Raw genomic sequence first — 14,628 nt, forward strand, 5'->3', positions numbered from 1 at the left:
TTCTACAGCTTCTAAGGGTCCCCATTCTATGACCCTCGGTACCTCAACAACCTTAGAATGAAGAGTATGCAAACCCCTTTGATATTTTGGATAATCTATCCAAAGTCTGTCAAATCTCAGGTTCGGGTGCAACTCTTCCAAGTGCATATCAGAAAAGGTCATGACTGGATGAGGTATATCCTGCTTGTAGTAGTTATCCACCTCCTGTTGTTCCGCATTCTCAGCAGGAGCATTGCGGGCTTGGGATGAAGATTCACCCCTTTCAGTCTGCAAAACACATCAAACACAAATTTTGTGCATCCAAATATGCATTAGTGTCAGCAAAATCATCAATCAAAATAATTACAATGACATTATCAATTTATATCAAACTTAAGCTCATTTTCATATTTTCATCAAATCTACACTTTTTCAAATAAGCATATACGAAAATGTTCGCCTAGTTCATAATCATTCAACTCAAATAACATGTCAAAATAATCATTACTAGCAATTAAACAAGTCTCAAATGGCATTATCTTTCAAAAATCAAGTTCATGAATTTTAGACTTGAAAAAGTCCACTTTAATTCTCAAAATCATGTTTAGGCTCAAATTTTGGATCATTTAACTACCTAGACATGTTACACTACTCAATTTAGCAACAATTCATGACAAAAATCGGCCATAACCTGTTTATATCAAAAAGCCCCAAATTTGCTCAAGAACACAAACCCCTAGATTACTCAAAATTTGAAGTTTAAGGCTTCTAATCATGTTAAACAGCATCAATCTAGGTTATACAAGCATAATACATAAACAATTTAAGCATAATTACACTAAAAAGCATCAAAATCAAATTGGGGAAAAAATAGCTCAAGAACACCAAATTTCGGATTAAATGGTGTTTAGGTGTAGAAATTTACCGTTTTTCTTGAGTAATTCCTAGATATCATCCTTCTCAACATGATTTTAGTAAAAGATTTGGTGATTAACGGTTAAAAATTGTGATTTTGGGGGTTTTTTCTAGGGTTTTTTCGTGGGTTTTCGCAGTATTTTTTTCTTCTGTGGGTTTTGTGTGGACTGAGCTGTTTCAGCTCTTATTTTTTTCTGTAATCTGACCCCTCCGCGACTCGCGGCATTTAACCCTCCAAACTCCGCGAGTCGCGGAGTTTGCTATTTTTTTTTTTTTTTTATAATCATTAACTTATTAAAACAATTAAGTACTTAATTTTTAAAATTTTGTTTCCCTTGTTATTTAGGACGAGGTCGTTTCGGATCGATGTCCTAGTCCGTCCTTCGACAAAATTTTAAAATTTGTCTTTTTGTAGCGATTGTTTTAAAAGCTAAGATTTTTTTGTTTTTTAAATGTTTTTGGCATACTTTAATTCAATAAGATTAAAAATAATGATAATAAAAGTTCTCGTCCCTCTCTCGGGTAAAGCAATTTCGGTTCAAAGACCTAGTCTTCAACTTACGACGAATTTTAAAAATCATATTTTAACTTAATGAGATAAAGTAAATTTTTGTTTTTAAATTCACACAATTTAAATATAAAATTCAAAATTAATATTAAAATTTCACACCAAACTTAAAATTTGAAATGCATAAAATTAAAAATTCATATTTTAAAAATTAAAAATTCACACCAAACTTAATTTAAAAATTCATATTATAAATTCACACCAAGCTTATATTAATTTTTCAAATATTTACAATTTTAAATATATTGTTTTTACAAAGTTTACAATATTAATTTAAGATTTATATATTAATTTTAAAAATATGGTAAAAATAAAATTAAAAATCTTTTTGTCTTTTTATCCCACTTTAATCAATCAAATATTATCAAAAATATGCGCCCCTCTTTTCGGTAAAGTAATTTCAGTTCCAAGACCTAATTTAACTCATGACGAATTTTTTGAAATATTTTAGGTTGATTGATTAAAGATATTTATACCTTAAGAATAAACGTTAAATTTCGCAGTGATGTAATAAATTTTTGAATGATATCAATAATTTCGGTCACCAAACCTAATTTTATTCAATACCAATTTAATACTTTTTAGCGAACAAATTAGCGTTTATTATCAAAAGGTTAAAAATAAAAATAAAAACTGTACAGACATACCTGTGAAATACATTTCTTAGTTATATGATCTATCCCATTCATAAGATAGTCGGTTTAATTGGTTTTCCATGGCTACATAGGCGTAACCTCGAGCATTCAGTGTCTTTTCTTCTAAACATATGAATGGTCAGTCTCTGCATAAAGTAACAAATTCGGTATTTGAATAGGTTTGATTATTTGAACATTTACCTCCATGTGACCATTTTCCGCATTTGTGACATCTTTCTAGGTGTCGTGCTCTTCTTTTCGCTGCGGATTTTGATTTTCCTTTACCAAATTGTAACTTATTATCTTCGCATCTGGATTCTTTTCTAACTCCGTCCATTCTTTCTCTGATTACTGATACTAATTCACTCGGTAGTATGTCATTATTACGTTTAGTGATCAAAGCGTGTAGCATTAGACCATGGTTTAGTTCACAGGCAGTCTTCATTTTGTAAAAACCTAAAAAAAATAAAAATTCAGAATGGGGGGAGAAGACTAGTTCTTCAGGGTCTGCTAGGGAAAGACCATTCGGGTTCTATTTTCGAGAACTACACGAAAACAGATAATCTAACTCTAACAGAAATACATATTATCTTTTAAAGACTTGATTCTCCCCACACTTAGTTAGCTGTGGTGTCGAAATTGTGATTAACTTCGTTGTCGACTTCCATCGGACCATGTATGTAATGTTTAACTCTGTGACCATTAACTTTAAATTCAATCCCATTTGAATTTATTAATTCTATCGTTCCGTATGGGAAAACTCTTTTGACTATGAATGGTCCAGACCATCTTGATTTCAATTTTCCAGGAAATAGCTTGAATCGTGAATTGAAAAGAAGAACTCTGTCTCCTTCTTTAAATTCTTTTGAACTTCTAATTCTTTTATCATGCCATTTCTTCGTTCTTTCTTTATAGATTAACGAATTATCGTATGCTTCATGTCTTAATTCTTCTAATTCGTTTAGTTGACTTAATCGGAGACGTCCGGCTTCATGTAAATCAAGATTACATGTCTTCAAAGCCCAAAATGCTTTGTGTTCAATTTCTACTGGAAGATGACATGCTTTTCCATAAACAAGTCTAAAAGGTGTGGTTCCAATTGGAGTTTTGTAGGCTGTTCTAAAAGCCCAGAGTGCATCCTCCAATTTAATGGACCATTCCTTCGGATTTGATCCTACGGTTTTCTCTAGAATACGTTTTAAAGCTCGGTTGGTATTTTCAACTTGTCCACTTGTTTGTGGATGATATGCGGTGGAGATTTTATGAGTTACTCCATATCTTTTAAGAACTTTCTCAAGTTTATTATTACAGAAATGAGTACCCCGATCACTTATTAAAGCTTTCGGTGTTCCAAACCTTGCAAAAAGACGTTTTAAAAAGTTGACTACAACTCGTGCATCGTTAGTTGGGAGAGCTTGTGCTTCCGCCCATTTAGATACATAATCAATGGCTACGAGTATATATAGATTATTATGAGATTTTGGAAATGGACCCATAAAGTCAATACCCCAAATGTCAAATACTTCACATACTTGGATGACATTTTGTGGCATTTCATCACGTTGACTTATTTTTCCGGCCCTTTGACAAGCATCACAGGATTTGCAAAGAAAGTGTGCGTCTTTGTAAATTGTAGGCCAATAGAATCCAGCTTCATAAACTTTTCTTGCTGTTAGTTGAGGCCCATAATGCCCTCCTGTTGGTCCTGTGTGACAATGGTTTAAAATTTTACTAGCTTCATCTCCAAATACACATCGGCGTATTATTCCATCGGGACAACTTTTAAACAGCTGCGGATCTTCCCAAAAATAGTGTTTTATATCACTGAAGAATTTCTTTCGTCTTTGGTACGATAATCCTTTTTCAAGGAATCCACAAACTAAATAGTTTGCATAGTCTGCAAACCATGGGATTTCTTTATAATCTATCTTCAATAGATATTCATCAGGAAAGTTGTCTTGTATGGCCGATTCATTTAGAACTTCTAATTCGGGATTTTCAAGACGAGAAAGATGATCAGCGGCGAGATTTTCTGCTCCTCTTTTATCTCGGATTTCAATATCACACTCTTGTAAGAGTAAGATCCAACGGATTAATCTTGGTTTAGCATCTTGTTTTGAAAATAGGTATCTAAGAGCAGAATGGTCGGTATAGACCACCGTTTTTGCTAGAACGAGATATGATCGAAATTTGTCAAATGCAAAGACAATAGCAAGGAGTTCTTTTTCAGTAGTTGTATAGTTTGTTTGTGCTCCTTGTAACGTCTTACTAGCATAATATATAGGTTGAAATCGTTTTTCAATCCTTTGTCCTAAAACGGCTCCCATTGCAAAATCACTTGCATCGCACATTAGTTCAAATGGTAGATTCCAATTTGGTGTTATCATGATCGGTGCATTAGTGAGTTTTTCTTTAAGAATATTAAAAGATTTGATACACTCATCTAAAAAGATGAATGGAGCATCCTTTTCTAGGAGTTTATTCATAGGAGTGGCAATTTTAGAAAAATCTTTTATGAAACGTCGGTAAAAACCGGCATGCCCTAGAAAACTCCTAACTCCTCTAACATTGGTGGGATGTGGAAGTTTAGCAATTACATCTACTTTAGCTCTATCCACCTCAATTCCTTCTTTTGAAATTTTATGTCCAAGAACGATGCCTTCTTTAACCATGAAATGGCATTTCTCCCAATTAAGTACTAAATTTGATTGTTCGCATCTAAGAAGCATTCGTTCAAGATTAGCTAGACATGATATTATTACAGGTAATTCAGATTCACCATGTAAATAAGCGTATTCCAAATGGTTTGGAAGTGGCTTTAACTCTAATTTCGGAGGTTCTTCTATCGATGATTTATATCGATATCTGTCTTCTTCTTTTAGCATTTGAATTTCTTCTGTTGTTGGTTCATATCCATTAGCTATAAGTGTAGCTAACATTTCAGCTTCATCAATTGGTTCATTACCTTCTCCTAAAGAACATTCTCCTGTTCCTTGTAATTCTGGAAATTCTTCTAATAATTCTGCATGTGCATCTATAGTTTGAATATAATAACATGTATCATCTGCAGATTGTGGTAGTTGCATTGCTCTATCAACTGAAAAGGTAACACTCTCATCCTCTATACTTAGGGTCAGTTTCTTACCGAACACGTCTATCATTGCTTTAGCCGTGTTTAAGAATGGTCTTCCTAATATGAGAGGAACTTGAGAATCTTCTTCCATGTCCAGAACAACAAAATCTACTGGAAATACTAAATTACCAACTTTAACTAGCATGTTCTCCATTATCCCTCTAGGATATTTTATTGATCTATCGGCTAGTTGTATGCTTATTCTGGTTGGTTTCAATTCTCCAAGGTCTAGTTTAGTGTATAGTGAATACGGCATTAGATTTATACTAGCACCTAAGTCTGCCAATGCTTCTATTAAACTAAGACTACCCAGAAAACATGGAATTGTGAAACTTCCTGGATCAGATAGTTTTTCTGGTATCTTATTCAACAGCACTGCTGAACAATTAGCATTCATAGTAACAGCCGAGAGTTCTTCCATTTTCTTTCTATTCGTGATCAGATCTTTCAAGAATTTAGCATATCTAGGCATTCCTGAAATCACATCAATGAAAGGAAGATTTACATTTATCTGTTTAAACATATCCAAGAATTTGGATTGCTCGGCTTCAAGTTTCTCTTTCTTCATTTTACTCGGGTAAGGAAGTGGTGGTTGATATGGTTTAACATAAGGTTTATCCTTAACTTTGTTACCTTCATTAACCTTCTCAACTACCGGTTCTTTTTCCTTATCTTGATCAGGTTGTGGTTCTTGTGGAGTAGGAATAGCTTCATCAGAAGTTACAGTTATTTCAGGTGGTTTAAGTGTTGTACCACTTCTTGTGGTAATAGCTTTAGCTGTTTCATTCCGAGGGTTAGCGTTTGTATCACTAGGTAGACTTCCCGGTTTTCTTTCACCTATTAACCTTGCTAGGTTACTTACTTCTTGTTCCAGATTTTGAATAGAAGCTTGTTGATTTCTAAATGCTTGAGCATTTTGTTCATTGGTTTGTTTTTGAGATGTGAAAAACTGCGTTTGAGTTTCAACTAGCTTCGTCATCATATCTTCCTAATTCGGCTTTTTATCATCGGTTTGTTGTGGTGGTTTGTTTTGAAAATTCGGTCTTTGTTGATTGTAATTGTTATTAGATACTTGTTGATTGCTAGGATCTTGTTGGTTGTTGTATGGAATATTTCGGTTATAATTCTGGTTTTGATTGTAAATCGGTCTTGGCGGTTGATAATTATTCTGATAATTATTTCCGGGCCTTTGGTTTATGTATGAAATATTCTCTCTTTGTTCCATTGTTAATTCAATACTGAGACAATCTTTTGTCAAATGTGGTCCTCCACACTGCTCACAACTAATTCGTATTGAGTGAATATCCTTAGTCATCTTTTCCATTCGTCTCTCCACAGCATCTATCTTTGCGGAAATGGAATCTAAGTCATGGCTAGAATCGGCTCTAGCTGGTTTAGATGATCTAATGATATCTTTTTCTTGGTGCCACTCATGTGAGTGGGAAACAGTGTTATCAATAATTTTGTAAGCATCAATTTTGGTTTTCTTCATAATAGAACCACCAACTGCTATATCTATGTCTTTCCTTGTAGTGATGTCGCATCCTTAGTAGAATATTTGTACTATTTGACAGGTGTCTAAACCATGTTGCGGACATCCTCTTAACAACTTTCCATATCTTGTCCATGCCTCATATAGAGTTTCATTTGGCTTCTGTGTAAACGTAACAATTTCTGCTTGAAGTCTTACGGATTTAGATGCAGGAAAGAATTGTTTAAGAAATTTGTCAACTAAAACGTCCCATGTATCAATCGCCCCTTCAGGTAACGATTCCAACAAATCTTTGGCTTCTCCCTTTAAAGTCCAGGGAAATAACATGAGATATATCTGTTCATCCTCCACTTCTCGGATTTTAAATAGTGTGCAGATCCTATTAAAGGTATGTAGATGTTCATTTGGATCTTCCTTCGGCGCACCACTAAATTGGCATTGATTAGTCACCATGTGTAGAATTTGTCCTTTGATTTCATAATCTGGCGCATTAATGTCTGGATGAGTAATTGCGTGACCTTGGCCAGTGCGTTTAGCTCTCATTCGGTCTTCCATACTTAAAGGTTCCAGATTCTCCATAATTGAATTTGTTGAATCGGTATCACTAGATGATTCTGATTTAATAGTTCGTTCCTCAACAATCTCTGTTTGAATGATTGGTGGTTCCGGAGGAAAGTTTAGTGGTTCAGGATCTACGAACCGTTCCTGAATATTCTCCGGATTCTCAATTGTGAGGTCGGGTTCAAAAAATGGATTATCGGAAATTTGAACTGAAGTACTTGGTTGACTGGATGACGATTCTAAAGAAAAATCAACGGCGGTTATATTTGCTAAATGTCTTGATCTAGTTACAGGTGGTGAACGTACAAAAGGTGGTGAACGTCTTGCTCGGTGCATTCACTGAATATCCTATTAGTTTTAAAAAGGAAAGAAAAATTATAATAAGTTATCCAATCAATAGACTTTTCTAATTTTGCCCACGTTTCGAATAGCCAAAAGATGCAGCAGAGGGGCAGGATTCGTTTGGTCTCAATATAATTGAGGACAGTTTGGCTCCAATAACCCGGTCCACGTACAAATCCAACTATTACTACGAACCAGAAAATTTTGATGTCTATTAATTTAACCACTTAAAATAAATTTTCGTAATTTTAAGAAATTTAGATAAGAAGTAGAATAAAAATCTATGTCCTAAAACTAGAATAGCGAGAAATAAGAAAGAAAAAGAGTTCGTCGGAAAAGTGTCTAAAAAGAAAAATGATTGAAAAATAAAAGGTGACGGAAAAATAAAAGAAACTTATAAAACTTAAAAATACTTTGACTAACCTAATCTTATTACTACAACTAACTTAAAATTATAATCGCAAATTGAAATTACTAATTGGAATGATAATTGATACATAGGTAAAAGGTGTCTAAAAATATTAAAGCTTACAAGAAAAACTAAATCCCAAATGAAAATAACTTAAAAAGAAACTAAAACTTAAAAAGGCGTCGCAAAATTCTAAAGCACCTAAATCTTAGTCTAAAGAAAAAGCACTTAAGGAATTCTACGGCAAAGCCTAAAAATCTAGGAGTAAAAATAACTATGGCAAAAACTAAGTTTAAAACTAAATATGAGCTAAAAATACAAAAGTTACGCTAAAGCGATTAAAAAGGGACAAAATATAAAAATATACAAAAAGTTGTAAAAATTACATTTTTTATAAAAATATTATTTTTATATTATTTATTTATTAAAACTATTAATTTTACAATTTAATAAAACTAATTAATACTAAATACATAAATTAAATAAAAAGTAAAAGTTAAAATAAAATTAATTATAATAATAATAATAATTAGGGTTAATAATAATAATAATTATTAAATACCCCGTAATTAATGCTGAATTAGGGTTCTGTCTCGTGTCAGAGTCACTCCGCGAGTTGCGGTATTTAAAACATCAAACCCCGCGAGTCGCGGGGTTCAGAATTTCAACTGACAGATTTAATCTTCAACGCGTTTTTCTTTATTTATTTATTTTTTTATTCTGTTTTTAATTTTTCTGTTAAAAAAAATATGTGTATAAAAACTTATATTTTAAAAACTTAAATAAAATAGAACTACTTTATAATTTTAATAAATAAAATGCTTAAAACTAGATTTATATATATATATTTTTTATGTTTTTAAATAAAACAAAATACTTAAATAAAACTTATGTTTTTATAAGATAAAAATAAAGAAACTTTATAAAACTTAAATATTTAACAAAATCTTAAAAATACTTATATTTTTGTTTTTCATTTTATATTTTCGAATATTTAAAACGTATTTTTACAAAAGCGACTTTTAATCGAAGTAAACTAAAAATCTCTTTTTTTTTTTATATTAGCGTTGCGTTTCCGGCGTTTAGAAAGTTCCCCGGCAGCGGCGCCAAAAATACTTGATGTCGTAGGGGGTGTATACAAAATAGTATTATTTTTAGTGCGAAAATACTATTAAATACGATACAATTTTACACAAGATATTTATTTATTTATAGAATGGATATACTTAAACCTTGCTACAACACTTATAGGCAGTGTACCTAATCGTACAGTAGTGTAGTTTTTAGTAAGTCCGGTTCGTTCCACAGGGAATCTTTTTTAAACAAAGCTCAACGCTATATTAGTTTACTTTTATAAAAATACAAATATATATATAAGTAATATTATTATTATAAAGGGGGGTTTTTACCGTTTAATGACCGGTTTGTCGATTTTTAAATTTTAGTCGCAGTTAAAACCAAATGTAAAATATTAAAAATCAATACAAGACTTAAATTAAAGCATGAAGTAAATAACGATAAATGAAATTGCGAATAATAAAAGTGCGATAAAATAAACTTGCGATAATTAAAAAGTACGATAATTAAAAGTGCGATTAAATACAATAACAATAAAAATGCGATAATTAGAAGTGCAATTAAATATAAAATAAAGGAAATTAAATATGAAATAAAAGAATTATGCTTATTTAAACTTCCGTAATCATGATGTTTGACGTGTTGATTTTAGTTTTATGCCCATGGGTTAATTGTCCTTTGTCCTGGATTATTTAATATGTCCGTCTGGTTTTTGTCCATAACAGTCCATCAGTCATAAATATAAAGTGCGAGTATCCTCGTCAAATTATCCTTATACCCGAAGTTAAATATTCTAACTAATTAGGGATTTAAACTGTAACAAGATTTTAATACTTTGTTTAATAATTACACCAGGATGTCGACTGAGTGTAACCCAAGGTTTTAATATTTTGTTATCAATTATACCAAGTGTCCTTTGTACATAATTTCACCCCTGTTTTAATTATTCTAGTGGCTATTAATCCATTCCCGTGTCCGGTTAAATGAACGATTATTCGTACATATAAATACCCCGCCCATCGTGTCCGATTGAGTGTATATGGTAATTTATAGGGACGCCCAATTGTAAATCTTTATATTAACATTAGCAAACTATCATTTAGTTAAACAAATATAAAGCCCATTAATAGCTCATAGTCTAATTTCCACAAGTGTCGTTCTTTTGTCCAAACCCCAATTATGGTACAAAGTCCAATTACCCAATTTTAGTAATTAGCCCAACATCATGATTACTTCGTTTTAAATAAGCATAATAATAACTTAGCTACGAGACATTAATGTAAAAAGGTTGAACATAACTTACAATGATTAAAAATAGCGTAGCGTTACACGGACAGAATTTCGACTTACACCCTTACAATATTCGCTAACATACCCTTATTATTAGAATTATAATTAAAATTAAAATTAAAATATAAATTATAAATATAAATATATCGTATGAATGAGGAGAAAAAAGATGATGAAAATGATCAGAATTCGGTTTGCTTTATAGGGAGTTTCAAAACTGGGGGCTCCACGACTCGCGGCCATTTTGGCCTTCAAACTCCGCGAGTCGCGGAGTTTGCTTTTACAGCTCAGAGGAGTTTGGCTCTTTGTTTACCGACGGTTTATAATATATATATAATATATATATAATTAATATAATTAATTATATATTATATTATATTTATATACATAGTTAACTTGTAATTTTTAGTCCGTTGCGTCGAGCGTTGAGAGTTGACTCTGGTCCCGGTTCCGGATTTTCGAACGTCCTTGCGTACAATTTTATATTTTGTACTTTGCGTTTTGAATCTTGTACTCTTGTAATTTCGAGACGTTTCTTATCAATAATTGGAACCTCTTTGATTGTCTTTTGTACTTTTGAGCTTTTTGGTCGTTTGCGTCTTCAATTCGTCGAATCTGTCTTTTGTCTTCACCTTTTATTATTTAAACGAATATCACTTGTAAATAGAACAATTGCAACTAAAAGCTTGTCTTTCTTGAGGAATAATGCTATGAAATATATGTTCGTTTTTAGCATTATCAGGTAGCCTATTTGCATCCGTGTAGTATATGTTTGAATGACGCGTACGTCGCGTGTGGATGATTTATGCAGCACGGTATGTAGGAGGAACTTCCGGTAAACCCCAGCCCGATCAACTGGAGGTTAATGGTTTGGCCGAATCGCCGGAGTCTCTGTAGACTGCACTACTGGGTGATGTTTGTGTGTTAGACTAAGTGACATGATTAGTATAACACTTATGTATACTATGGCCTGAAGTTAGTCGTACTCACTTAGCTTCGTGCTAATTCCCCTCCATCTCCTCCCTGCAGGTTGTTAGCTTTTGTAGATAGTGCTTTTGGGAGAAGACGGGCATGATGATGTTATGTTTGACAGGGTTAACTCTGATGCGGTCTTTTAGAATATGAACCGTGTACCTTTGAAAATATAATGTATTTACGTCTCTTCCTATTAATATGTAAATTGTTCTAATGACACGTGACATCGGTTTGTACAAATGTTGATATCGTAATTAATTAATATTATGCTTCCGCCACATATAAAAAAAAAAATAGCGGTGTCACATAACTTGACTTTTAAAATCAACTAAACACATGTTCTATATCTATATGATATGCTAACTTAATGATTTAAAACCTGGAAACACGAAAAACACCGTAAAATCAGATTTACGCCGTCGTAGTAACACCGCGGGCTGTTTTGGGTTAGTTAATTAAAAACTATGATAAACTTTGATTTAAAAGTTGTTATTTTGGGAAAATGATTTTTATTATGAACATGAAACTATATCCAAAAATAATGGTTAAACTCAAAGTGAAAGTATGTTTTCTAAAATGGTCATCTAGACGTCGTTCTTTCGACTGAAATGACTACCTTTACAAAAACGACTTGTAACTTATTTTTCTGACTATAAACCTATACTTTTTCTGTTTAGATTCATAAAATAGAGTTCAATATAAAACCATAGCAATTTGATTCACTCAAAACGGATTTAAAATGAAGAAGTTATGGGTAAAACAAGATTGGATAATTTTTCTCATTTTAGCTACGTGAAAATTGGTAATAAATCTATTCCAACCATAACTTAATCAACTTGTATTGTATATTATGTAATCTTGAGATACCATAGACACGTATACAATATTTCGACCTATCATGTCAACACATCTATATATATTTCGGAACAACCATAGACACTCTATATGTGAATGTTGGAGTTAGCTATACAGGGTTGAGGTTGATTCCAAAATATATATAGTTTGAGTTGTGATCAATACTGAGATACGTATACACTGGGTCGTGGATTGATTCAAGATAATATTTATCGATTTATTTCTGTACATCTAACTGTGGACAACTAGTTTTAGGTTACTAACGAGGACAGCTGACTTAATAAACTTAAAACATCAAAATATATTAAAAGTGTTGTAAATATATTTTGAACATACTTTGATATATATGTATATATTGTTATAGGTTCGTGAATCAACCAGTGGCCAAGTCTTACTTCCCGACGAAGTAAAAATCTGTGACAGTGAGTTATAGTCCCACTTTTAAAATCTAATATTTTTGGGATGAGAATACATGCAGGTTTTATAAATGATTTACAAAATAGACACAAGTACGTGAAACTACATTCTATGGTTGAATTATCGAAATCGAATATGCCCCTTTTTATTAAGTCTGGTAATCTAAGAATTAGGGAACAGACACCCTAATTGACGTGAATCCTAAAGATAGATCTATTGGGCCTAACAAACCCCATCCAAAGTACCGGATGCTTTAGTACTTCGAAATTATATCATATCCGAAGGGTGTCCCGCAATGATGGGGATATTCTTATATATGCATCTTGTTAATGTCGGTTACCAGGTGTTTACCATATGAATGATTTTTATCTCTATGTATGAGATGTGTATTGAAATATGAAATCTTGTGGTCTATTGTTACGATTTGATATATATAGGTTAAACCTATAACTCACCAACATTTTTGTTGACGTTTAAAGCATGTTTATCCTCAGGTGAATACTAAGAGCTTCCGCTGTTGCATACTATAATAAGGACAAGATTTGGAGTCCATGTTTGTATGATATTGTGTAAAAACTGCATTCAAGAAACTGATTTCGATGTAACATATTTGTATTGTAAACCATTATGTAATGGTCGTGTGTAAACAGGATATTTTAGATTATCATTATTTGATAATCTACGTAAAGCTTTTTAAACTTTTATTTATGAAATAAAGGTTATGGTTTGTTTTAAAAATGAATGCGGTCTTTGGAAAAACGTCTCATATAGAGGTCAAAACCTCGCAACGAAATCAATTAATATGGAACGTTTTTAATCAATAAGAACGGGACATTTCACATGTACCCCTCAACACAATGGTATAGCAGAAAAAATGAACCGAACAATCAAGGAACGTGTTCGGAGCATGCTCAGTATGGCTAAGCTGCCAAAGCCATTCTGGGGAGAAGCAGTCAGAGCTGCATGTTACTTGATCAACCGATCTCCATCAGTACCACTGAATTTTGAAGTTCCGGAGAAACTTTGGTCTGGAAAGGATCCATCATACTCTCACTTAAGAGTATTTGGATGTTTGGCGTACGCACATGTATCTAAGGAGCTCAGATAGAAGCTGGATGTAAAGACTACTCCATGCATATTCATAGGCTATGGAGATGAAGAATTTGAATACATATTATGGGATCCAAAGGAGAAAAAGGTGATCGGAAGTAGGGACATGGTGTTCCATGAAAGCCAGATAATAGAAGATATTGAAAAGCCCACAATATCTCAGAAATTAAATGTTGTCACTCAGGTGCCAGAGGTAACAATAGAATCATTTATGAGAAATGAACATGCAGTGGAAGATGAAATACCGAAAGTAGAAGATAATGAGAAAAATGACGGTGCTGAGCAGGGGGAGCTACAACCCCATCTGCTAGATGTTTCAGGACCATCACAAGGCGAAGATGATGGTGGATCTCCTCAGTATATTCCAGAAGTTTGAAGATCTGAACGAGGCCGGATTCCATCGGGTAGATATCCGGAATCCGAGTACCTTCTACTTACTGAAGATGGAGAACTAGAGAGTTTTCATGAAGCAGTATCTCATAAGAACAAAGAAAAATGGTTGCTCGCAATGCAGGATGAGATGGATTCTCTGCAGAAAAATCAGACTTATGAGATCGTAGAACTTCCACAAGGGAAGAAGGCACTGAAAAATAAATGGGTGTTTAAGCTGAAAAAGGATGGCAGCGGAAAAGTGGTGAAATACAAAGCAGGCTTGTAGTCAAAGGATTCCAACAGAAGAAAGGGATTGATTTTGACGAGATATTTTCACAAGTAGTCAAGATGACTTCAATTAGAGTCATACTTGGATTGGTCGCAAGTATGAACTTGGAGCTTGAACAGATGGATGTAAAGACAGCTTTTCTTCATGGAGATTTACATGAAGAAATTTACATAGAGCAGCCAGAAGGTTTTGAGGTTTTAGGAGATAAT

This window comes from Rutidosis leptorrhynchoides, chromosome 7 (genome assembly GCF_046630445.1).
Source record: "Rutidosis leptorrhynchoides isolate AG116_Rl617_1_P2 chromosome 7, CSIRO_AGI_Rlap_v1, whole genome shotgun sequence".
Taxonomy (NCBI): domain Eukaryota; kingdom Viridiplantae; phylum Streptophyta; class Magnoliopsida; order Asterales; family Asteraceae; genus Rutidosis; species Rutidosis leptorrhynchoides.